Source organism: Oncorhynchus nerka, linkage group LG10 (genome assembly GCF_034236695.1).
Source record: "Oncorhynchus nerka isolate Pitt River linkage group LG10, Oner_Uvic_2.0, whole genome shotgun sequence".
Classification (NCBI taxonomy): Eukaryota; Metazoa; Chordata; class Actinopteri; order Salmoniformes; family Salmonidae; genus Oncorhynchus; species Oncorhynchus nerka.
In genome coordinates this window covers 18,445,836-18,473,830 of record NC_088405.1, presented here as the reverse complement: position 1 = coordinate 18,473,830, position 27,995 = coordinate 18,445,836, and the positions used below count along the sequence as shown (strand labels likewise).

The following is a 27,995-nucleotide window of genomic DNA, read 5'->3' as shown; positions in this document are numbered from 1 at the left end:
GATAGGCTGTAATTAGGTTTCACGTTCCGTTTGTTATTTTGTATCAGTTATTTCATGTATCGCGATCCTTCATTAAAGATCATGAGTAACCACCACGCTGCATTTCGGTCCTCTCTTTCAACAAACGAAGAACGCCGTTACATCTATAACCATCCATCCATCCATCTATCTATCCATTTATAACCATCCGTCCGTCCACCTATCCATCTATAACCATCCATCTATCCATCTATAACCATCCATTCGTCCATATAACCATCCATCCATCCATCTATCCATTTATAACCATCCATCCGTCCACCTATCCATCTATAACCATCTATCCGTCCATCTATCCATCTATAACCATCCATCTGTCCATCTATAACCATCCATCTATCCATCTATAACCATCCATTCGTCCATCTATCCATCTATAACCATCCATCCATCCATCTATCCATTTATAACCATCCATCCGTCCACCTATCCATCTATAACCATCTATCCGTCCATCTATCCATCTATAACCATCCATCTGTCCATCTATAACCATCCATCTATCCATCTATAACTATCCAACCGGCCATCTATCCATCTATAACCATCCATCCGTCCACCTATCCATTTATAACCATCCGTCCGTCCACCTATCCATTTATAACCATCCATTCGTCCATCTATAACCATCCATCCATCCATCTATCCATCTATAACCATCCATCCATCTATCCATTTATAACCATCCGTCCGTCCACCTATCCATTTATAACCATCCATCCGTCCACCTATCCATCTATAACCATCTATTCGTCCATCTATAACCATCCATCCATCCATCTATCCATTTATAACCATCCGTCCGTCCATCTATCCATCTATAACCATCCATCCATCCATCTATAACCATCCATCCATCCATCTATCCATTTATAACCATCCGTCCGTCCACCTATCCATCTATAACCATCCATCTATCCATCTATAACCATCCATTCGTCCATCTATCCATCTATAACCATCCGTCCGTCCACCTATCCATCTATAACCATCTATCCGTCCATCTATCCATCTATAACCATCCATCTGTCCATCTATAACCATCCATCTATCCATCTATAACTATCCAACCGGCCATCTATCCATCTATAACCATCCATCCGTCCACCTATCCATTTATAACCATCCATCTGTCCATCTATAACCATCTATCCGTCCATCTATCCATCTATAACCATCCATCTATCCATCTATAACCATCTATCCGTCCACCTATCCATTTATAACCATCCATCTATCCATCTATAACCATCTATCCGTCCATCTATCCATCTATAACCATCCATCTATCCATCTATAACCATCTATCCGTCCACCTATCCATTTATAACCATCCATCTATCCATCTATAACCATCTATCCGTCCATCTATCCATCTATAACCATCCATCTGTCCATCTATAACCATCCATCTATCCATCTATAACTATCCAACCGGCCATCTATCCATCTATAACCATCCATCCGTCCACCTATCCATTTATAACCATCCATCCGTCCACCTATCCATTTATAACCATCCATCCGTCCACCTATCCATTTATAACCATCCGTCCGTCCACCTATCCATTTATAACCATCCATCCATCCATCTATAACCATCCATCTGTCCATCTATAACCATCCATCCGTCTACCTATCCATCTATAACCATCCATCCATCTATCCATTTATAACCATCCGTCCGTCCACCTATCCATCTATAACATCCATCTATCCATCTATAACCATCCATCCGTCCACCAATCCATCTATAACCATCCATCCATCTATCCATCTATAACCATCCATCATACACTTTCATTAGACAGGGTTGCCAGTTATCAAGATCTTTATTAGCAGGTTTAGAGTGTAGGATTTACTTGCTCAACAGACACAGACCTGGCAACATTGTATTGTATACATGCTTTTCTTACGATGTTTAAAATAAAGGGACATTCTGACTATTTAGTTCAATAGATTAAGTTGTTTCATGAACAATGTTAAAAGGAAGAATGAGCTAATTGCACTGATCTGTATTTGACCCCAGTTGCATTGTGGTAGATGACTCCAATAGTATCTGTTGTGAACAGGGATAATGCCTGTTCCTCTGTGGGGCACTGCTTAATACACGCTGAATCTCATCTCCACGATGACAAAGACCTGATATCATTTCTCTATCAGCTCTATCAACAGCGTTTTTATTCCACGTCCCCAGTGGCCCCAACACTCCTCTCCCGGCATATCCATGAGGTCATCGGCCTAATGATTTGTAAAAGAGTGTTTTCATCTGTATGATATTAATGAGCAGGTAGGCTTATTAGGTCTTCTGGGATTCCTTGTTGATTGGACCAATCAGGGAGGAGTGAAAAATGATTTCACACGCTCAGCAGGAGTTGTCGGAATGGCCCGTTGTGTTGCGGGCATCATTTAGGTCTCATTGGTGAAGCAGCTTGGTGGCACAGTGGTTCAGTGTCGCCAATGATTATTGGAGGAATTGGTGCGGTTTGTGCGGTGGCTGTTGTTGTGGTGGTATGCTTAATGCTAATTAGCCTTCCTGTAGGATAATTAGAGGCTCTCGCTATACAGACCAATTTAACTAGAACCACACTACGCTGTTTTTGTTTAAAAAGCCCTGCTCCACAAGCTCCCGACTTACCTAACTTCACTGTTAACATTTAAAATGACAAGTTACCAAACCCGTTCACTCGGTTGGTTAACTTTGGAGACTCCTTTGGTGTCTACAGAGTTAGATAAGTCAGCCTTTACTTTTCTTGCTCCACATGTTTGGAAGGACTGACCTCCAAATTACATTTGGAATAGATGTGTGTTAGTGTCCCTATGGCAGTTCAGGCAGAGGATAGAGGATTTTTTAAATTAAGAATGTTAGTTTTAGTTTATTGTGTTTTGTGTATATTAATGTGTGTCTGTTCAATGTGTTTTATTAGTTTTGTATTGTATTAGTTTCTGATGTATTTTATGCAATTTAATATGCAGGGCTCCCTCGTAAAAGAGACTCTGGTCTCAATGGTGACTCCCATTAACACACAGTATATAAAACACACACACACACACACACACACACACACACACACACACACACACACACACACACACACACACACACACACATCACAACCTGTAATTATACTCATGCTAACCTAAATCAAATATGGGGGTGAAAACAAGTGTTTATCACCCCTTTGTTATAAGGGACATTGGGCAATGTGTTTGTAACTTGACTTTTATTGGAGACATAATGTGTTGTAATGGGACTTTTATTGGAGACATAATGTGTTGTAATGGGACTTTTATTGGAGACATAATGTGTTGTAATGGGACTTTTATTGGAGACATCATGTGTTGTAATGGGACTTTTATTGGAGACATAATGTGTTGTAATGGGACTTTTATTGGAGACATAATGTGTTTGTAGTAGGACTTTTATTGGAGACATAATGTGTTTGTAGTAGGACTTTTATTGAAGACATAATGTGTTGTAACCTGACTTTTATTGAAGACATAATGTGTTGTAATCAGACTTTTATTGGAGACATAATTTGTTGTGATGGGACTTTTATTGGAGACATAATGTGTTGTAATGGGACTTTTATTGGAGACATAATTTGTTGTAATGGGACTTTTATTGGAGACATAATGTGTTGAATTTGTAAAAAGACATGTTTCTGCAGTTCTTCCTTTAGACAGTTTAGTTTACAGTGGCTCATTTAGAAGGGTACATAAAAATAGGCTATTTTGCCTTTTGCTATTTTGGCTATTTTGTCTTGTCTTAAGCCTAAGGTCTGCTGTCTTGTCTTAAGCCTAAGGTCTGCTGTCTTGTCTTAACTTCTTGCGCCAGGAATATAGTATATGCATCCTGGATCACTCAGACGTTTCGTGACTACAGCCTCAAGCTCATTACCAAAAAACTGATCACGTTAACTATTCATGAAAATCGCAAATGAAATGAAATTAATCAATTTGCTCTCAAGCTTAAACACATACAGGACCTTTTGTTAACAATTTTCACTGTCATCTCAGATTTTCAAAATATGCTTTTGAACCATAGCTAAACAAAGCATTACAAACGATTTGTGTAAGAGTATTGATAGCCTAGCATTGCATTAAGCCTAGCATTCAGCATGCAACATTTTCCATAAAGACAAAAAACAGAAAATAATTCAAATCAAATTATTTACCTTTGAAGAACTAATTATTTTGGATGTTTTCAATGAGGAGACTCTCAGATAGCAAATGTTCAGTTTTTCCTGAAAGATTATTTGTTTAGGTATTTTAATGAACTTTCCGTTTTAACTAATACTATTAGCATTTAGCGTAGCGTTTTTCCAGCTACGAAAAAAAACAGGTTAAGCCTGTATCCAGGATTGTGTAAATCTATCCAGCCTCAAGCTCATTAGCATAACACAACGTTAACTATTCATGAAAATCGCAAATGAAATGAAATTAATCTATTTGCTCTCAAGCTTAGCCTTTTGTTAACAACACTGTCATCTCAGATTTTCAAAATATGCTTTTGAACCATAGCTAAACAAGCATTTGTGTAAGAGTATTGATAGCCTAGCATTGCATTAAGCCTAGCATTCAGCATGCAACATTTTCCACAAATTTACCATTTTACCATTTACCTTTGAAGAACTTCAGATGTTTTCAATGAGGAGACTCTGTTAGATAGCAAATGTTCCGTTTTTACAAAAAATATTATTTGTGTCGACTAATCGCTCCGTTTTGTTCATCACATTTGGGGAGGGAAAAAAAAATAATATATATTAAGTCATTAAAACACAAACTTTTTTCCAAATTAACTCCATAATATCGACAGAAACATGGCAAACCGATGTTTAGAATCAATCCTCAAGGTGTTTTTCACATATCTATCGACGATAAAATCCATCGTGGCAGTTTACTTTCTCTTCTGAAGAAATGGAACGCGCATGGACCTACAGATTACGCACACAGGACACCGGGCGGGACACCAGGTAAATGTAGTCTCTTATGGTCAATCTTCCAATGATATGCCTACAAACACGTCACAATGCTGCAGACACCTCAGGGAATTAGACAGAAACCGCAGGCTCATTCCTGGCGCATTCACAGCCATATAAGGAGACATTGGAACACAGCGCCTTCAGAATCTGGGGCATTTCCTGTATGAAACTTCATCTTGGTTTCGCCTGTTGCATTAGTTATGGGGCACTCACAGATAATATCTTTGCAGTTTTGGAGACGTCAGAGTTTTGTCTTTCCAAGGCTGTCAATTCCATGCATAGTCGAGCATCTTTTCGTGACAAAATATTGCGCTTAAAACGGGCACGTCTTTTTATCCAATAATGACATAGCGCCCCCATAGGTTGAACAGGTTAAGGTCTGCTGTCTTGTCTTAAGGTCTGCTGTCTTGTCTTAAGGTCTGCTGTCTTGTCTTAAGCCTAAGGTCTGCTGTCTTGTCTTAAGGTCTGCTGTCTTAAGCCTAAGGTCTGCTGTCTTGTCTTAAGGTTTGCTGTCTTGAATGCCAAGAGTGTGCAAAGCTGTCATCAAGGCAAAATGTGGCTAGTTTGTAGAATCTCAAATATAAAATATATTTAGATTTGTTTAACACTTTTTTTGGTTACTACAAGATTCCATATGTGTTATTTCATGTCTTCACTATTATTCTACAATGTAGAAAATAGCAAAAAATAAAGAAAAACCCTGGAATGAGTAAGTGTGTCCAACCTATTGACTGGTACTGTAGATACAGAAAGTAAACAGCATAGTTGATCAATTTCCGCAACAACTAATCGCGTTGACGCATGATGCTCAACTTCTCCGCTGTAATGGTGCCCTGGCCTCCAGGCTGTGAACAGTGTGAAGTGAACCCGTGCAAGTGTGCAGATACTGTGACTGTGTGAGAGCGAAGTCTTGGATCACGCTCATCTCAAAATCTCCTGTGCTGCTTGTGGCAACGTTATTTTGCCTGCCTTTAAGGCGTGGGATCAATGTGTTTCAGTCATGAATGTGATGTGACTTTATGTCCAGAATTAGTATCACAATTTTAGTCATGTGATGGTGCTGGTTCCTACAGTAAAGTAGCCGTGTTCTTTACTTGGTACCATTAAGTCAGTCTGGTCCACAGCTCCAACCTCTTCTGCACAGATAGTTATCTTTATTTAGCTTGGCAAACGGAGGTGGATGAAGGTCACCATAAAATGGCTGCCACAGAATGGTGTGTCTTACTAGTTTCCTGTCCAAATTGGCCATCCACATTAGTCAAACTGCCACTGTGTGAAAGAGGGAGGGAGGGAGAGAGAGATTGCTGTTGAACTAAGATGTATGGTAATACATCTATTATTTATACAGGCATTAGGGAGTTCTGCTGTTGTCCCAGCACACCGCTAGCTAGTACTGGGCTGCATACGACTGAATGCAAAACACTTTATCATGTTTTTACCCTATGAATATTTAAAAACGTCAATGACTTGCCATATACGAACTTCATATGCTGGGGGATGGTGGAGGGAAAATATGCATGAAAATTAATTTTATTTTCTGTGTGTCGGGAAATCAATTAATCTTGATGTATGATTTAATGCAGGGTAGGAGAGGCAAGAGGAATAGATACAGCTGTTCTGGTTGGAGGGGCTATATATTATAGTTGGTGTGTTTGACAGCTTCTGACGGAAAGAGCTGAGGAATATCAGAAAGGTGAGCCAACTGGAAAACACTATTGGAGGATACAAACTGTTTCCAGGGACTGGTATAAACCATGCCGTTAACCGAACAGGAAAACACTATTGGAGGATACAAACTGTTTCCAGGGACTGGTATAAACCATGCCGTTAACCGAACAGGAAAACACTATTGGAGGATACAAACTGTTTCCAGGGACTGGTATAAACCATGCCGTTAACCGAACAGGAAAACACTATTGGAGGATACAAACTGTTTCCAGGAAAACACTATTGACTGGTATAAACCATGCCGTTAACAAACTGAACAGGAAAACACTATTGGAGGATACAAACTGCCGTTAACCGAACAGGAAAACACTATTGGAGACTGTTTCCAGGGTGGTATAAACCATGGGAAAACACTATAAAAACTGTTTCAGGGACTGCCATGCCGTTAACCGAACAGGAAAACACTATTGGAGGATACAAACTGTTTCAGGGACTGGTATAAACCATGCCGTTAACCGAACAGGAAAACACTATTGGAGGATACAAACTGTTTCCAGGGACTGGTATAAACCATGCCGTTAACCGAACAGGAAAACACTATTGGAGGATACAAACTGTTTCCAGGGACTGGTATAAACTGTTTCCAGGGACTGGTATAAACCATGCAGGAAAACACTATTGGAGGATACAAACTGTTTCCAGGGACTGGTATAAACCATGCCGTTACAGGAAAACACTATTGGAGGAATACAAACTGTTTCCAGGGACTGGTATAAACCATGCCGTTAACAAACTGTTTCCAACAGGAAAAAAACACTATTGGAGGATACAAACTGTTTCCAGGGACTGGTATAAACCATGCCGTTAACCGAACAGGAAAACACTATTGGAGGATACAAACTGTTTCCAGGGACTGGTACAACCATGCCGAAAACACTATTGGAGGATACAAACTGTTTCCAGGGACTGGTATAAACCATGCCGTTAACCGAACAGGAAAACACTATTGGAGGATACAAACTGTTTCCAGGGACTGGTATAAACCATGCCGTTAACCGAACAGGAAAACACTATTGGAGAATACAAACTGTTTCCAGGGACTGGTATAAACCATGCCGTTAACCGAACAGGAAAACACTATTGGAGGATACAAACTGTTTCCAGGGACTGGTATTGGGAAAACACTATTGGAGGATACAAACTAGGGACTGGTATAAACCATGCCGTTAACCGAACAGGAAAACACTATTGGAGGATACAAACTGTTTCAGGGACTGGTATAAACCATGCCGTTAACCGAACAGGAAAACACTATTGGAGGATACAAACTGTTTCCAGGGACTGGTATAAACCATGCCGTTAACCGAACAGGAAAACACTATTGGAGAATACAAACTGTTTCCAGGGACTGGTATAAACCATGCCGTTAACCGAACAGGAAAACACTATTGGAGAATACAAACTGTTTCCAGGGACTGGTATAAACCATGCCGTTAACCGGAAAACACTATTGGAGAATACAAACTGTTTCAAATAAACCATGCCGTTGCCAGTTAACCGAACAGGAAAACACTATTGGAGAATACAAACTGTTTCCAGGGACTGGTATAAACCATGCCGTTAACCGAACAGGAAAACACTATTGGAGGATACAAACTGTTTCCAGGGACTGGTATAAACCATGCCGTTAACCGAACAGGAAAACACTATTGGAGGATACAAACTGTTTCCAGGGACTGGTATAAACCATGCCGTTAACCGAACAGGAAAACACTATTGGAGAATACAAACTGTTTCCAGGGACTGGTATAAACCATGCCGTTAACCACTATTGAACAAACTGGAAAAACACTAGGGACTTGCCGTTAACCGGGATATTGGAGGAAAACACTACAAACTGTTTCCAGGGACTGGTATAAACCATGCCGTTAACCGAACAGGAAAACACTATTGAGCGATTTCTTTTTTTTTTCTCCTCCTGTTCACCTCTCCGCTTCCCACCAAAATCTGCCACTGCTAGTTGTCAATATTTATGGTGTCCCCTCTTTGTGGAACATCTTGTTGGTTTAAATATCTAGTCATATGCTTGTGTCTGTCTGGCTGTAATTTATTTTGTTGTGGCCTCGTGGACATTCTTTGGGAGAAATGAGATTTAGCGCCCGTCAGATAAATGTGCCAAGGTAATATAACACTACTGGATAGAGTGACACAAATATTTACTGACCGCTTTAAAGGTTTGTAACTTGTCACAGTTTGCAACTTGTTGTTTCTCTCACTGGGTCCAGGGCTGTAAACAGAAAACTGTGTGGATAAATTATTACTCTTTCTGAGAGGGTTCTATTAAGCACTGCAGTAACCTTAACCAAAAGCAACCCAGTTTACATAACAGAACCGAGGTTAAAAACTTTACGAGCTGCAGCATTAATCTCTCTCCATATTGCTTTATCAGAGGTTATGTTTTTATGTCATTCTTTATTGTCACATTACCACAGTAATTGAACACAAAACTCAACCTATACAACCAAATGACAGGCAGAAAAATGTTGATATTTTAATATTATTCACATGAATAGTATATACAGAATATTATATACAGTAGTTTACATTCCAGCATATCGCTGAGAAATGCAATGTTGATGTTAAATGACAGTTCTGTGAGAACTTTTCACAGAGTGCCGTGATGCTATTCCAAAGTATTGGAAGTCAAACATGTCACCCACTTACTAGGAGATGAATGGCCGATCGGTCAGTAGAGGCTGCTGCTGCTGATGAGTGACAACTGAGATGCGTCGTGTCACTTTCCAGCTACGTGTCTGTCAGGTGGGAGTGTCTGTCGGTGGCAAAACAGTTGCCTCCTTTCACACAGGCAGACAGACAGGCAGACAGACAGACAGACAGAGGCAGACAGACAGGCAGGCAGACAGACAGACAGACAGACAGGCAGACAGACAGACAGACAGGCAGACAGACAGACAGGCAGGCAGGCAGACAGACAGACAGACAGACAGACAGACAGACAGACAGACAGACAGACAGACAGACAGACAGACAGACCCTCTGTGTGAGTGTGTCTTCCTCAACAGCTGACCATATGGTTCTGTACCTCAGAAAGTGAAAGGGATAGAGACGGGGCAGAGAGAGAGAGATACTCTCTAGCTACCCAGCTAGTTGGCACCAGTGCCCCTCTCTGCCAAGGAGAGGCCTGTGTTCCACTGCACTGTACATTCCATTCCATTTATGAACATATTTCAGTGGTCAACAAGACTAGCAATCAACAATCAGTTAAACATCTGTTACTGTCTATTAATAAACGCTTCGTCGCAGATTTACTGCGGGGACGACGGCTGGTGGGGTTCGCTCCAAAACGTATGTGGAGCGGGCAGGCGGAGGCTGACACCATTTGTAAATATGAGACAGATGAGAGAGCGGGAGGCAACTAAATTAAAATGCCAAACGACCATGGCCAGATGGAGCACCATATAACAAATGGAAGAAGTTGTAGATGTGTCAGTTGTACAGACGATGCGGGGCAATTGATTTGAGAGAGCAGACTGAGAGTGGGTCTGTATAGGTCTGTGGCCTTCTGGTTGGTAGGACATTCATTCACACATATGGAGTGTCTACAGTGTCGTTGCCACGTCCTGACCTTAGTTTCTTTTTTATGTCTCTGTTTTAGTTTGGTCAGGGCGTGAGTTGCGGTGGGCATTCTAGGTTTTGTATTCTAGGTTTTGTATTTCTGGTTTTGGCCTGGTATGGTTCCCAATCAGAGGCAGCTGTCATTCGTTGTCTCTGATTGAGAACCATACTTAGGCAGCCTGTTTTCCCACTATGATTTGTGGGTAGTTGTTTTCTGTGTCTGTGTTTTACCATACAGAACTGTTTCGGTTTTCATTTATTTCTCTTGTTCTTTTCGGTTATATTTCATTAAAATATGGACACTTACCACGCTGCGCATTGGTCCGATCTTTCCTACTCCTCCTCAGAAGAGGAGGAAAACCGTTAGTTGTTTAGAAGCTGTTTAGTGATTGGAGAGGGAAGTGAACATGGTTACTGGGGTCTTCACATTGGAACTGTTGATCATTGTTTATTCTTTTTTTTTTGCGTCCTGGTATAGTTATTTTAATGCAGCAGAGAAGTTCTGTTGCGGTGGTGATGAGCTGGATCAGGTTGGGCACCGTCAGGACGTGGCAACGACACTGTAGAAAGAACCACTCCATATGTGTGAATGAATGTCCTACCAACCAGAAGGCCACAGACCTATACAGACCCACTCTCAGTCTGCTAAGTGACAATATAACCATTAACTGGTGCTTTCCTGTCTAAATGATACTTAACCTGCGCTGACCTCTCATTGGATTATATTTGATTTAGGGATTATATTTGATCTAGCCTAAGGCCTAGTGTAGTGTTATTGATAGGTTGTAGTTTAGGGAAGTATATTCCATGTGGAGTAGAATATGTCTGTTATACAGTATTGGTTGTTTAGGAGCAGAATAGGAGGAGTGTGTTTTAACAGTAGTTTGTGCCATTACATAATAGTTAATAATGGTAACTTGTGTATAATAAATCAATAATGCAAATATAACTAACATTTAATTGAAACATACCGTGCATTAGGAAAGTATTCACTCTTCACTTTTTCAACAAAGAAATTATGCTTCAGCCTTATTCTAAAATGGATGAAATAAATGAAAAGGCTAATCAATCTACACACAATATCCCGTAATGAGAAAGCAAAAACAGGTTTTTAGACATTTTTGCAAATGTATTAAAAATAGAAAACAGGAATACCTTATTTACAAATACATTTAAACTCAGTTTTTCACAATTCCTGACATTTAATCCTTCTCTGTCTCAGGTCAGTTAGGATCACCACTTTATTTTACGAATGTGAAATGTCAGAATAATATTAGAGAGAATGATTTATTTCAGCTTTTATTTCTTTCATCACATTCCCAGTGGGTCATAAGTTTACATACACTCAATTAGTATTTGGTAGCATTGCCTTTAAATTGTTTAACTGAACATTTTGGATAGCATTCCACAAGCTTCCCACAATAAGTTGGGTGAATTTTGGCCCATTCCTCCTGACAGAGCTGGTGTAACTGAGTTGGGGTTGTAGGCCTCCTTGCTCACACACGCTTTTTCGGGACAAGTCTCTGAATGTCCTTGAGTGACCCAGCCAGAGCCCAGACTTGAACCCAATCGAACATCTCTGGAGAGACCTGAAAATAGCTGTGAGGTGACGCTCCACATTCAACCTGACAACGCTTGAGAGCACCTGTAGAGAAGAATGGGAGAAACTCCCCAAATACAGGTGTGCCAAGCTTGTAACGTCATACCCAAGATGACTCGAGAATGTAATCGCTGCCAAAGGTGCTTCAAATAAGTATTGAGTAAAGAATCTGAATACTTATGTAAATGTGATATTTCAGTTTTTTTTATTTGTAATACATTTTAGAATAAAGCTGTAACTTAACAAAGTGGAAAATTCAAGTGGTCTGAATTAGAGGTCGACCGATTAAAAGGAATGGCCGATTAATTAGGGCCGATTTCAAGTTTCCATAACAATTGGAAATCTGTATTTTTGGACACCGATTTGGCGTTTTTTGTTTTACACCTTTATTTAATCTTTATTTAACTAGGCAAGTCAGTTAAGAACACATTCTTATTTTCAATGATGGCCTAGGAACGGTGGGTTAACTGCCTTGTTCAGGGGCAGAACGACAGATTTTCACATTGTCAGCTCGGGGGATCCAATTTTGCAACCTTACAGTTAACTAGTCCAACGCTATAACGACCTGCCTTTCGTTGCACTCCACAAGGAGCCTGCCTGTTACGCGAATGCAGTAAGCCAAGGTAAGTTGCAAGCTAGCATTAAACTTATCTTATAAAAAACAATCATTCAATCATAATCACTAGTTAACTACACATGGTTGATGATATTACTAGATATTATCTAGCATGTCCTGCATTGCATATAATCTGACTGAGCATACAAGCATACAAGTATCAAAGTATCTGACTGAGCGGTGGTAGGCAGAAGCAGGCTTGTAAGCATTCATTCAAACAGCACTTTCGTGCGTTTTGCCAGCAGCTCTTCGTTGTGCGTCAAGCATTGCGCTGTTTATGACTTCAAGCATATCAACTCCCGAGATAAGGCTGGTGCAACCGAAGTGAAATGGCTAGCTATTTAGCTCGCGCTGATAGCGTTTCAAACGTCACTCGCTCTGAGACTTGGAGTGGTTGTTCCCCTTGCTCTGCATGGGTAACGCTGCTTCGAGGGTGGCTGTTGTCGTTGTGTTCCTGGTTCGAGCCCAGGGAGGAGCGAGGAGAGGGACGGAAGCTATACTGTTACACTGGCAATACTAAAGTGCCTATAAGAACATCCAATAGTCAAAGGTTAATTAAATAAAAATTGTATAGAGGGAAATAGTCCTATAATAACTACAACCTAAAACTTCTTACCTGGGAATATTGAAGACTCATGTTAAAAGGAACCACCAGCTTTCATATGTTCTCATGTTCTGAGCAAGGAATTTAAACATTAGCTTTCTTACATGGCACATATTGCACTTTTACTTTCTTCTCCAACACTTTGTTTTTGCATTATTTAAACCAAATTGAACATGTTTCATTATTTATTTGAGGCTAAATTGATTTTATTGATGTATTATATTAAGTTAAAATAAGTGTTCATTCAGTATTGTTGTAATTGTCATTATTACAAATAAATAAAAATCGGCACATTAATCGGTATCGTTTTTTTTTTGGGCCTCCAATAATCGGTATCGGTATCAGCGTTGAAAAATCGTAATCGATCGACCTCTAGTCTGAATACTTTCCGAATGCACTGTATCCTGCAGAGCTTTGGTTTAGTTTATAGTATGTGACTTGTTTTGTCATAAAGGTACTGTGACTTCGTCGATCTTTCCCTAGGATTACTGCTCTGAGGACTGCTCTTTAGGTCATAGAAGTGTGAGCATATCTGTATATAGTAAATGGATGTGCAGCAGTATCATAAAGAGAAAGTTTGTTTTGTTTAGGTCAAAGACTGCATATAAAATTAAATAGATCATGAGCACTGTCATTATGATAATGGTTTACACCACTTCCCACGACGTGTCATATTTTATTTCTGAGCTTGTGGGATCGCCCTGAAAACACAAAGAAGAGAAAAATATTTTGTAGAGACTGTTCAGCTCTACGACCCCTTATATCTTATCTACGACCCCTTATGTCTGCTCTACGACCCCTTTATATCTGCTCAACAACCCCTTTATTTCTGCTCAACAACCCCTTTGTCTGCTCTACGACCCTTTTATGTCTGCTCTACGACCCCTTTATGTCTGCTCTACGACCCCTTTATGTCTGCTCTACGACCCCTTTATATCTGCTCTACGACCCCTTTATGTCTGCTCTACGACCCCTTTATATCTGCTCTACGACCCCTTATGTCTGCTCTAGGACCCCTTTATATCTGCTCTACGACCCCTTTATATCTGCTCTACGACCCCTTTATGTCTGCTCTACGACCCCTTTATATCTGCTCTACGACCCCTTTATGTCTGCTCTACGACCCCTTTATATCTGCTCTACGACCCCTTTATGTCTGCTCTACGACCCCTTTATATCTGCTCTACGACCCCTTTATATCTGCTCTACGACCCCTTTATATCTGCTCAACAACCCCTTTATTTCTGCTCAACAACCCCTTTGTCTGCTCTACGACCCTTTTATGTCTGCTCCACGACCCCTTTATTTCTGCTCAACAACCCCTTTGTCTGCTCTACGACCCCTTTATGTCTGCCGTACGACCCCTTTATGTCTGCTCTACGACCCCTTTATGTCTGCTCCAAGTCCCCTTTATGAAAAACAGAACAGACCGTTTTTACTGAACTGAATGCAATTTATTCAGTCCGATCTGAAAATGAGCCAATTTAAGAGCGATTAGCTTGCGGTTAATGAACTCGTAGAGTCTGGAGAGGAACAGCAATTACTCTGTAATGTATAGCCTTTTAAGTCCCAATACTGTAGCCATCCTGGCTGGCCTGACGTATGATTTTACACTTTGTTTTGGAATAAAGTGGTCGCTGCCATTTGTCTAGTTCATTTAAAGCACCATTATTTGGGCGTATTTAAAACATGATGCATTATGTCTTGTTTGTGCCATTGCTTCTTTCAATGTATGGACTGACTTTAGTATTGCCCAGTCGATAGGACAATAACACAACTAGTCCTGTAATACTTGAACCTGCTCTCACTACTCATTCAGATAAATACATATCTCTTGACATACGTAACCTGTTAACACTTCATGTACAGTCATTTGTTTCCTTAATCTTTGTCTGTTTTTATCTTTATTTCTTGTTTCTTTTGAGGCGTCGTTACTAGAATCTCCCATATCATCACTCACCAGAAATCTCTTTGTATTTTGTCCAGGAGATGTATTTTCTTCCGTGCGGTTACTTACCCTTCTCTTTACCTCTGGCCCAGATAGGAGAGGGCTGGACTGACAGGTACTATTTGTTATGAGGACGAGACTGGGCCGACACACACTAGATTATAAAACACAGAGACGTGCAGAGATCAGATAAACAATTTGCCACCAAACTTGGCTACCCATAATTCTCTCTGCCCAGTCTGCTCAATGTCGGTGGGGGGGGGGCAGGAGGGAGATATGTAGGGGGGTGGGAGAGAAGGATGGAGAGAGGCGGGATATGAGCACAAATGAACGGTGAGAAATCCACCAGTCAGGTTAGCATTTTTCTCTCTCTCTCGGTCTCTCTCTCTGGGTTAATTCAATGGATGAAAAGCTGGCCTGTGTGATGTGTCATATATCACCGACAGGGCATCAGTAATCTTTGCTCAAGGTCACAGATAACAGACAGATAGACATGTGAATGAGATGGAAAAAGCAACTCATCCTTTTCTGCTCCCACCACGGAGGAGATAAAAGAAGATTTATGACTCATCTCGGACCACAGAGCGGCCGCGGCGGCCGTCTTTCACCGGTTCCAAAAATTGGTGCTGGAAAGCAATCTGCTTGTCTCTGTGTCCGTCAGGTGCTGCGGAAGGAAATTGGGTCCTTCAGGCTTTTTACTCTGCAGTCAGCTATTTCCTTTATAGCAGTTTTGTTTTTAATGGTATCCATAAATACAGTATATGTAGGGATATAAGTACCTTTATCACCCAAAGTGGTATGTGTCTGTGTGTTTGTGTGTGATGTGGCCATTGCCAGCAATCCTTTGGTGCCTGGCTTTTGAAATGAACGCCCTGCCCTCAGTGATAGGATGGGCAAAGTTATAAAGATGGCTATAGATTTCAGTGTGTTGAATGATTTGACACTGAAGACATGATATTAAAGACATCACTACTTTCTTGTTCAGCTTGATTGACAGACATATACTGAACAAAAATATAAATGCAACATGCAACGACGATTTTAATGAGTTACAGTACATATAAGGAAATGTGTAAATGTAAATAAATAAAATAGGCCCCAATCTATGGATTTCACATGACTGGTCAGGGGCGCAGCCATTAGTTGGCCTGGAAGGGCATATGCCCACCCACTGGTCTCATATGATCCCGCAGGTGTAAAAGCCAGATGTGGAGATGCTGGGCTGAAGTGGTTACACGTGGTCTGCCATTGGACCGGTTGGACGTACTGCCAAATTTTCTAAAATGACATTAGAGGTGGCTCATGGTAGAGAAGTGAACCTTTTAATTTTCTGGCAATAGCTCTGGTGGACATTCCTGCAGTCAGCATGCCAATTGCACGCTCCCTCAAAACGTGAGATATCTGTGGCATTGTGTTGTGTGACAAAACTGAGCATTTGAGAGTGGCCTTTTTGTTGAACCTAGCACAAGGTGCACCTGTGTAATGATCATGCTGTTTAATCAACTTCTTGGTATGCCACACTTGTCAGGTGGATGGATTATCTTGGCAAAGGAGAACTGCTCACTAACAGGGATGTAAACAAATGTGTGCACATTTGTGAAAAATAAGGTTTTTGTGCTGATGGAACATTTCTGGGATCTTTTATTTCAGCTCATGAAACATGGGACCAATACTTTACATGTTGCGTTTATATTTTTGTTCAGTATGTTTGCTTTTATAACATCATGTGCAGAACCTCTTGATACTCCCCATCCCGGATCCGGGAGCGTAATCATCGACTGACACTAATTAGCATAACGCAACGGACATAAATATTACTAGAAAATATTCCTATTCATGAAAATCACAAGTGAAATATACTGAGACACAGCTTAGCCTTTTGTTAATCACCCTGGCATCTCAGATTTTCAAAATATGCTTTACAGCCAAAGCAAGACAAGCATTTGTGTAAGTTTATCGATAGCCTAGCATAGCATTATGTCCAGCTAGCAGCAGGTAACTTGGTCACGAAAATCAGAAAAGCAATCAACTTAAATCGTTTACCTTTGATGAGATTCGGATGTTTTCACTCACGAGACTCCCAGTTAGATAGCCAATGTTCATTTTTTCCTAAAATATTATTTTTGTAGGCGAAATAGCTCCGTTTGTTCTTCACGTTTGGCTGAGAAATCGACCGGAAATTACGGTCACAAAAACGCTGAAAAATATTCAAAATTAGCTCCATAATATCGACAGAAACATGGCAAACGTTGTTTATAATCAATCCTCAAGGTGTTTTTCAAATATCTATTCGATAATATATCCACCGGGACAATTGGTTTTTCAGTAGGACCGATTGGAAAAATGGCTACCTCTGTATTTTACGCGAGAGTCACTGTGAGAGCCAACAGGTGACCACTTACAAAATGTAGCCGCTTACAGGTATTCTTCAACATAAATGCGTAAAACTACGTCACAATGCTGTAGACACCTTGGGGAATACGTAGAAAATGTAATCTGATTGATAGCCCATTCACTGCTCAATAGGGACTTTCAAAACACGAGGCACTTCCGGATTGGATTTTTCTCAGGCTTTCGCCTGCAATATCAGTTCTGTTATACTCACAGACAATATTTTTACAGTTTTGGAAACGTTAGAGTGTTTTCTATCCTAAGCTGTCAATTATATGCATATTCTAGCATCTTGTCCTAACAAAATATCCCATTTACTTTGGGTACGTTATTTTTCCAAAAATGAAAATACTGCCCCCTAGTCACAACAGGTTGTTTAAGCTGCAATAAAATAAGAATTTAAAATTAAAAGCATATTGAAAGTAGCTTACAAAAGTGGTTGATCCCAAGTTCAGATTTTGTCAGTCACACATTCTGATTCAAGATGACGTCTCCCGAGTGATGCAGTGGTCTAAGGCACTGCATTACAGTGCCTAGCTGCGTCACTACAGATCCTGGTTCGGTAACGGGCTGTGTTGCAGCCAGGCGCTACCGCGAGATCCATGAGGCGGCGCACGTTTGGCCCAGCGTTTTCCGGGTTAGGGGAGGGTTTGGCAGGCCGGATGTCCTTGTCCCATCGCTCAAGCGAGTCTGAGACTGTAACTACCAATTGGTTACCACGAAATTGGGGAGAAAAAAAGGGGTAAAAAAAATATCGTTCAAACGTTTGGGGTCACTTACAAATGTCTTTGTTTTTAAAAGAAAATCACATTTTTTGTCCATTAAAATAACATAAAATTGATCAGGAATACAGTGTAGACATTGTTAATGTTGTAAATGACTATTGTAGCTGGAAGCGGCAGATTTTTTATGGAATATCTACATAGGCGGACAGAGGCCCATTATCAGCAACCATCACTCCTGTGTTCCAATGGCACATTGTGTTAGCTAATCCAAGTTTATCATTTTAAAAGGCTAATTGATCATGTATATTATGAAAAAAAAAATAGCTTTAGTACAGCGTGTGCTTAATAATCCTAATTCCAAAGTTATAACCCAGAGGGCCGGCACACCAGTCATTTAAAAAAATGCTACATGAAATTCAGAATTTCACCCCAGAGAGTTGGAGCTTATTTTTATGCTCCTCTCCTCCACTTGGCTAACGTTATGAGAACATGAACAAAATGATTGGATGCGTACCAAATGTTCCTCTATTTCCTTTATAGTGCACTACTTTTGACCATGGCCCATAGGGCATAGGGTGCCATTTGGGATGCACAAATAAAGCTTAATCTCTTAAGTGTTTAATTTAGAAAATAGAGGATAATTGCCACCAATACAGGGGTAATATATGCTCTGGAATCTTCTTGGCATATTTTTAAAGTCATTCCATGTTTTCCTCATCATCCCAACTGTAACTACAGTATTATATGTATTTATCTGAATGAGTACTCGGTGCTCAACATATTAACACATGATATGAGCAGGACTTGCACGTTTCTGGAGTATTGTGTTCAATGTGAAAGGTCCAATCGACCAGCTATACAGAAAGCTGAGTTAGATTCCACATCGTCTCTGGTAGACCTTTATTAACAGTTATTAACAGTTCTATTACTATATTACACAATTGTTTTGTGTTATTATATTATTATTTGTCATATATACATTCAAATACATTAATTATATTATTATTCATATTTACCATTTTGTCTCATAACCTATATATATATATATATATATTTATCAGTCTAGAATACACATTGTCTGCACTATAAGTAACACAAAAACATTAATGTGCATCATTAGTGACTAGAGTTCTCAGTCGTATGATGTTGATTGCGCAACACAGGGAGCAGTCTGCAGGACTCTACAGGCCTGCTCTATTCAGTTCTACTGTGGATCAGGTTGCACTGGGGGGACGTACACGTCTCATCTCCTCTTGGGGCTTCCAGAGAGCACACACACAGACACAGACGCTTCCAGATAGCTGCCATATTGGAGGGCACAGAGGGATCAGCTTAAAGCAACAGGCTTGTTGACTCTGATATCCTATCTGGAAGACTCTGATATCCATCACTTCCCCAGTTTACAGTGCTTGCTGCTAACTGGGCTGACGGCAGAATATTAGCGTGGGTCGGGGCTAGCCAGAGGATCTCGCCTCCAGCGGGAGACTGAAGGCTGGGTCATGTGTTTGTGCCTGTCAAGTGTTGGCTGAAAGAGAGTGTCTGTCTGTCTAAGACCTGGGTTCAAATACTTTTTGAAATCATGAAATACTTTGAGCGTTTGGTCTAGCTTGCCTGGAGTGCCAGGTGGGCGTCGTTCAACGTTGAAACTAATCAATTGGTCCATTAAGGCAGGCAAGCTCAATCAAGAACAGATAAAGTATGATAGATTAAAATAAATTTAAATAGTATTTGAACCCACGTCTGTTTTTTCTTCTGACTGCTGTTCCCTCTCACCCCACACCAGGCAGTGTAAATGAGGGGCGCGTCAAGGTGAGGGGGAGGGAGGAGGGGGTGAGGAAGATAGCGGGTGAGCAGGAGGGTGTGCCAGGCACAATAAGCAGATGTTCTGATCTGGTAATGGAGGGAGGGGAAAAGAGGAGGACAGAACAGGCTGTGAGATGTAAAACATATATTTGCCTCTCGCCTGCTGCTTGTCTCTCTCCGTTTCCCCTCGAGCCCAGCTGTACCTGCTGTCACTGGCGAGGCTCCACGGCCAACACTGACATCTGTTCAGACTCGCTCATACTAGCGCAATGTCCTTCGCCGCCACGGAGCGAAAAAGAAAGAAGAGGACTGGTTCACTCAGCGACCATCATCCTTCAGGTGAAAGGTTAGCTGTTTAGCGTGTGGTGAAGAACACAGGGGCCGCGATTCAGCCAATGACAGGACAGATTGATTTGTGCAAATCATTTTGCCCTTCCTACTTACAGGGAAGACTTGATTAGGAGGAGAAAGTCATTACACAAGGGTTTGCTGGGTTGGAGGGTTCAGGTGAGGCTGGGGTGGAGTTTTGGCTGTGCATAGGCATTTCCTCCTGTGGGCTTAATAATGGTACAGTTGAAGTCGGAAGTTTACATACACTAGTTTTTCAACCACTCCACAAATGTCTTGTTAACAAACTATAGTTTTGGAAAGTCGGTTAGGACATCTACTTTGTGCATGACACAAGTAATTTTTCCAACAATTGTTTGCAGACAGATTATTTCACTGTATTACAATTCCAGTGGGTCAGAGGTTTACATACACTAAGTTGACTGTGCCTTTTAAATAGCTTGGAAAATTCAGAAAATGGTGTCATGGCTTTAGAAGCTTCTGATAGGCTAATTGACATCATTTGAGTCAATTGGAGGTGTACCTGTGGATGTATATCAAGGCCTACCTTCAAACTCAGTGCCTCTTTTCGTGACATCATGGGAAAATCAAAAGAAATCATCCAAGACCTCAGAAAAAACATTGTAAACCTCCACAAGTCTGGTTCATCCTTGGGAGCAATTTCCAAATGCCTGAAGGACCACGTTCATCTGAACAAACAATAGTTCTCAAGTATAAACACCATGGGACCACGCAGACGTTATGCAGCTCAGGAAGGAGATGCGTTCTGTCTCCTAGAGATGAACGTACGTTGGTGCGAAAAGTGCAAATCAATCCCAGAACAACAGCAAATGACCTTGTGAAGATGCTGGAGGAAACAGTTACAAAAGTATCTACAGTAAAACGAGTCCTATATCGACATAAACTAAAAGACTTTTCAGCAAGATTGAAGCCACTGCTCCAAAACCGCCATAAAAAAAGCCAGACTATGGTTTGCAACTGCACACGGGGACAAAGATCGTACTTTTTGGAGAAATGTCCTCTGGTCTGGTGAAACAAAAATGTAACTGTTTGGCCATAATGACCATTGTTATATTTGGAGGAAAAAAAGGGGGAGGCTTGCAAGCCGAAGAACAACTTATCAACTGTTACTGTCTCACCCCTAAACTATGAGACTGCCTGTAACACTGGATTTGCGCAATATCATACCAATACTACTATGTTACGTTCATATATATATATATAGAGAGAGAGAGACAGAGACAGAGAGAGAGAGAGAGAGAGAGAGATGTGTAAGGCAGTATTTCCCGAGTGGCGCAGCAGTCTAAGGCACTGCGACTCAGTGCTTGAGGCGTCACTACAGACACCCTGGTTCGATTCCAGGCTGTATCACAACCGGCCGTGATTGGGAGTCCCATAGGCCGGCGCACAATTTGCCGAGCGTCGTCTGGGTTTTGCCGGGGTAGGCCATCATTGTAAAAAACAATTTGTTCTTAACTGACTTGCCTAGTTAAATAGAACAATTATAATCATTTCCCCCCACCGTATCATTCTATCATTCAAATAATCAAATTGCACTTGTCACATGCGCCGAATACAAATGGTGTAGACCTTACCGTGAAATGCTTACTTACAAGCCCTTAACCAACAATGCAGTTCAAGAAATAGAGTTAAGAAAATATTTACTAAATAAACTAAAGTAAAGCATCTAATAAAAAGTAACACAATAAAATAACAATAACGAGGCTATATACAGGGGGTGCCGGTACTGAGTCAATGTGCGGGGGTACAGGTTAGTCGAGGTCATTTGTACATATAGGTAGGGGTAAAGTGACTATGCATAGATAATAAACAGGCAGGAAGCTTGTCCCCACTGATGTACTACCCTCTAGCGCCTTACGGTCGAATGCCGAGTAGTTGCCATACCAGGCTGTGATGCAACCGGTCAGGATGCTCTCGACGGTGCAGCTGTAGAACATTTTGAGGATCTGGGGACTCATGCCAAATCTTTTCAGTCTCAGCTGAGTTTATGGTGTTGTTTTAGCAAATTTGAGACTCATTGCTCCAACCTAGCTCCTGTCTGATTGATAAGTTTATTACAGTACCATCTTCCCTCGCACAATAGAAATGATGCATGAATCACATTATGTTTATTCTGTCTCCTCTCTCTGGGAAAGAAAGAGAGAGAGACATGGGTTATGTCCCAAATGGCACCATATTCCCTACATAGTGCATTTCTTTTGACCAGAGCCCTACAGGGAAAAGGGACCATTTGAGACACAACCATGGTAACTGGTTAGAGAGGGGCTCATTAACATCTCGTTACTGGATAAGTGCCTCTCATTTTCTCCGGGAGACCCACTCGAGCCCTGCCCAGACTAACAAACGTTCATATCTCTCTAAAGATTACAACCCCTCTCCTCGTTGCCTTGCCCTCTAACGTCTAGTGTTAATTCCCTCTTTGTGACTACAACGCAACCGACACGACCGTCGGCTGTTACATTCATTTTTGATGTCGGCCACTCCGCGTCATTGACCTTCAATTCCTGCTGAGTACAACACCTGCTGACCTCCGGCCCTAAATCTGTCAGAGAGGATATATATACCCACCCTCCCTCAGCCCCCTCTCTCTCTCTCTCTCTCTCTCTCTCTCTCTCTCTCTCTCTCTCTCCGCCCATCTCTCTCTCTCTCTCTCTCTCTCTCTCTCTCTCTCTGTCTCTCTCTCCGCCCCTCTCTCTCTCCTCTCTCTCTCTCTCTCTCTCTCTGTCTCTCTCTCCGCCCATCTCTCTCTCTCTCTCTCTCTCTCTGTCTCTCTCTCCGCCCCTCTCTCTCTCTCTCTCTCTCTCTGTCTCTCTCTCTCTGTCTCTCTTTCCGCCCCTCTCTCTCTCCCTCTCTCTCTCTCTCCGCCCCTCTCTCTCTCCCTCTCTCTCTCTCTCTCTCCGCCCCTCTCTCTCTCTATCTCTCTCCGCCTCTCTCTCCGCCCCTCTCTCTCTCTCTCTCTCTCTCACACCCACCTGTCATGTCCCTGAGATGTTCTGCATCTTGTTTCAACACATTCCTCCACCACTGTAATGAGGGGAGAAATTGAGCGGAGTCTCTTTTCTCTTCAGACTGTTAATCTTTGTAGAATTTATCAACGAAAATGTATCTGGTTTGATGACAGATGCTAAGGGCGTTTCTATTGACATGCTCATTGACAGTTCACACTACATTCTGCATCTTATTGTCTGTGGCTGACTAAATGACACCTTGAAGAGAAGGTTGGGCTGTGAGAGTAGGGCTATATTGTTCTAGCAGGGCCATATTCAGCCAGGTGTCACCACGCTGTGACATAACGCATCAGAAGGAACTTTTCTTTCTACTGTGTAAGGTGTAGGGCGCTGGTCAAAAGTAGTGAACTATACTGTGTAGGGTGCTGGTCAAAAGTAGTGAACTATACTGTATAGGGTGTAGGGTGCTGGTCAAAAGTAGTGAACTATACTGTATAGGGTGTAGGGCGCTGGTCAAAAGTAGTGAACTATACTGTATAGGGTGTAGGGCGCTGGTCAAAAGTAGTGAACTATACTGTATAGGGTGTAGGGCGCTGGTCAACAGTAGTGAACTATACTGTATAGGGTGTAGGGCGCTGGTCAAAAGTAGTGAACTATACTGTGTAGGGTGTAGGGCGCTGGTCAACAGTAGTGAACTATACTGTGTAGGGTGTAGGGCGCTGGTCAACAGTAGTGAACTATACTGTGTAGGGTGTAGGGCACTGGTCAACAGTAGTGAACTATACTGTGTAGGGCGCTGGTCAACAGTAGTGAACTATACTGTGTAGGGCGCTGGTCAACAGTAGTGAACTATACTGTGTAGGGTGTAGGGCACTGGTCAACAGTAATGAACTATACAGTATAGGGTGTAGGGCGCTGGTCAACAGTAGTGAACTATACTGTGTAGGGTGTAGGGCACTGGTCAACAGTAGTAAACTATACTGTGTAGGGCGCTGGTCAACAGTAGTGAACTATACTGTGTAGGGTGTAGGGCGCTGGTCAACAGTAGTGAACTATACTGTGTAGGGTGTCAGGCGCTGGTCAACAGTAGTGAACTATACTGTGTAGGGCGCTGGTCAACAGTAGTGAACTATACTGTGTAGGGTGTAGGGCGCTAGTCAACAGTAGTGAACTATACTGTGTAGGGTGTAGGGCGCTGGTCAACAGTAGTGAACTATACTGTGTAGGGTGTAGGGTGCTGGTCAACAGTAGTGAACTATACTGTGTAGGGTGTAGGGCGCTGGTCAAAAGTAGTGAACTATACTGTATAGGGTGTAGGGCGCTGGTCAAAAGTATTGAACTATACTGTATAGGGTGTAGGGCGCTGGTCAAAAGTAGTGAACTATACTGTATAGGGTGTAGGGCGCTGGTCAAAAGTAGTGAACTATACAGTATAGGGCGCTGGTCAAAAGTAGTGAACTATACTGTGTAGGGTGTAGGGCGCTGGTCAAAAGTAGTGAACTATACTGTGTAGGGTGTAGGGCGCTGGTCAAAAGTAGTGAACTATACTGTGTAGGGTGTAGGGCGCTGGTCAACAGTAGTGAACTATACTGTATAGGGTGTAGGGCGCTGGTCAAAAGTAGTGAACTATACTGTATAGGGTGTAGGGCGCTGGTCAACAGTAGTGAACTATACTGTATAGGGTGTAGGGCGCTGGTCAACAGTAGTGAACTATACTGTATAGGGTGTAGGGCGCTGGTCAACAGTAGTGAACTATACTGTGTAGGGTGTAGGGCACTGGTCAACAGTAGTGAACTATACTGTGTAGGGCGCTGGTCAACAGTAGTGAACTATACTGTGTAGGGCGCTGGTCAACAGTAGTGAACTATACTGTGTAGGGTGTAGGGCACTGGTCAACAGTAATGAACTATACTGTGTAGGGCGCTGGTCAACAGTAGTGAACTATACTGTGTAGGGTGTAGGGCACTGGTCAACAGTAGTGAACTATACTGTGTAGGGTGCTGGTCAAAAGTAGTGAACTATACTGTATAGGGTGTAGGGCGCTGGTCAAAAGTAGTGAACTATACTGTATAGGGTGTAGGGCGCTGGTCAAAAGTAGTGAACTATACTGTATAGGGTGTAGGGCGCTGGTCAACAGTAGTGAACTATACTGTAGGGTGTAGGGCACTGGTCAACAGTAGTGAACTATACTGTGTAGGGCGCTGGTCAACAGTAGTGAACTATACTGTGTAGGGCGCTGGTCAACAGTGTGAACTATACTGTGTAGGGTGTAGGGCACTGGTCAACAGTAATGAACTATACTGTGTAGGGCTGGTCAACAGTAGTGAACTATACTGTGTAGGGTGTAGGGCACTGGTCAACAGTAGTGAACTATACTGTGTAGGGTGTAGGGCTGGTCAACAACAGTAGTGAACTATACTGTGTAGGGTGGTCAACAGTAGGTGTAGGGGCGCTGGTCAACAGTAGTGAACTATACTGTGTAGGGTGTAGGGCGCTGGTCAACAGTAGTGAACTATACTGTGTAGGGTGTAGGGCTGGTCAACAGTAGTGAACTATACTGTGTAGGGCGCTGGTCAACAGTAGTGAACTATACTGTGTAGGGTGTAGGGCACTGGTCAACAGTAATGAACTATACAGTATAGGGTGTAGGGCGCTGGTCAACAGTAGTGAACTATACTGTGTAGGGTGTAGGGCACTGGTCAACAGTAGTAAACTATACTGTGTAGGGCGCTGGTCAACAGTAGTGAACTATACTGTGTAGGGTGTAGGGCGCTGGTCAACAGTAGTGAACTATACTGTGTAGGGTGTCAGGCGCTGGTCAACAGTAGTGAACTATACTGTGTAGGGCGCTGGTCAACAGTAGTGAACTATACTGTGTAGGGTGTAGGGGCGCTAGTCAACAGTAGTGAACTATACTGTGTAGGGTGTAGGGCGCTGGTCAACAGTAGTGAACTATACTGTGTAGGGTGTAGGGCGCTGGTCAACAGTAGTGAACTATACTGTGTAGGGTGTAGGGCGCTGGTCAAAAGTAGTGAACTATACTGTATAGGGTGTAGGGCGCTGGTCAAAAGTAGTGAACTATACTGTATAGGGTGTAGGGCGCTGGTCAAAAGTAGTGAACTATACTGTATAGGGTGTAGGGCGCTGGTCAAAAGTAGTGAACTATACAGTGTAGGGCGCTGGTCAAAAGTAGTGAACTATACTGTGTAGGGTGTAGGGCGCTGGTCAAAAGTAGTGAACTATACTGTGTAGGGTGTAGGGCGCTGGTCAAAAGTAGTGAACTATACTGTGTAGGGTGTAGGGCGCTGGTCAACAGTAGTGAACTATACTGTATAGGGTGTAGGGCGCTGGTCAAAAGTAGTGAACTATACTGTATAGGGTGTAGGGCGCTGGTCAACAGTAGTGAACTATACTGTATAGGGTGTAGGGCGCTGGTCAACAGTAGTGAACTATACTGTATAGGGTGTAGGGCGCTGGTCAACAGTAGTGAACTATACTGTGTAGGGTGTAGGGCACTGGTCAACAGTAGTGAACTATACTGTGTAGGGCGCTGGTCAACAGTAGTGAACTATACTGTGTAGGGCGCTGGTCAACAGTAGTGAACTATACTGTGTAGGGTGTAGGGCACTGGTCAACAGTAATGAACTATACTGTGTAGGGCGCTGGTCAACAGTAGTGAACTATACTGTGTAGGGTGTAGGGCACTGGTCAACAGTAGTGAACTATACTGTGTAGGGTGCTGGTCAAAAGTAGTGAACTATACTGTATAGGGTGTAGGGCGCTGGTCAAAAGTAGTGAACTATACTGTATAGGGTGTAGGGCGCTGGTCAAAAGTAGTGAACTATACTGTATAGGGTGTAGGGCGCTGGTCAACAGTAGTGAACTATACTGTATAGGGTGTAGGGCACTGGTCAAAAGTAGTGAACTATACTGTGTAGGGTGTAGGGCGCTGGTCAACAGTAGTGAACTATACTGTGTAGGGTGTAGGGCGCTGGTCAACAGTAGTGAACTATACTGTGTAGGGTGTAGGGCACTGGTCAACAGTAGTGAACTATACTGTGTAGGGCGCTGGTCAACAGTAGTGAACTATACTGTGTAGGGCGCTGGTCAACAGTAGTGAACTATACTGTGTAGGGTGTAGGGCACTGGTCAACAGTAATGAACTATACTGTGTAGGGCGCTGGTCAACAGTAGTGAACTATACTGTGTAGGGTGTAGGGCACTGGTCAACAGTAGTGAACTATACTGTGTAGGGTGCTGGTCAAAAGTAGTGAACTATACTGTATAGGGTGTAGGGCGCTGGTCAAAAGTAGTGAACTATACTGTATAGGGTGTAGGGCGCTGGTCAAAAGTAGTGAACTATACTGTATAGGGTGTAGGGCGCTGGTCAACAGTAGTGAACTATACTGTATAGGGTGTAGGGCGCTGGTCAAAAGTAGTGAACTATACTGTGTAGGGTGTAGGGCGCTGGTCAACAGTAGTGAACTATACTGTGTAGGGTGTAGGGCGCTGGTCAACAGTAGTGAACTATACTGTGTAGGGTGTAGGGCACTGGTCAACAGTAGTGAACTATACTGTGTAGGGCGCTGGTCAACAGTAGTGAACTATACTGTGTAGGGCGCTGGTCAACAGTAGTGAACTATACTGTGTAGGGTGTAGGGCA

The 27,995-nt window shown here is 42.2% G+C and overlaps 1 protein-coding gene across 2 annotated transcripts in view; it reads left to right on the top strand.

Annotated features, from left to right (window-relative positions):
- Positions 1–27,995, top strand: part of LOC115134967 (leucine-rich melanocyte differentiation-associated protein-like) — a 477,253-nt gene that overhangs the window by 168,539 nt on the left and 280,719 nt on the right. The window lies entirely within an intron of this gene.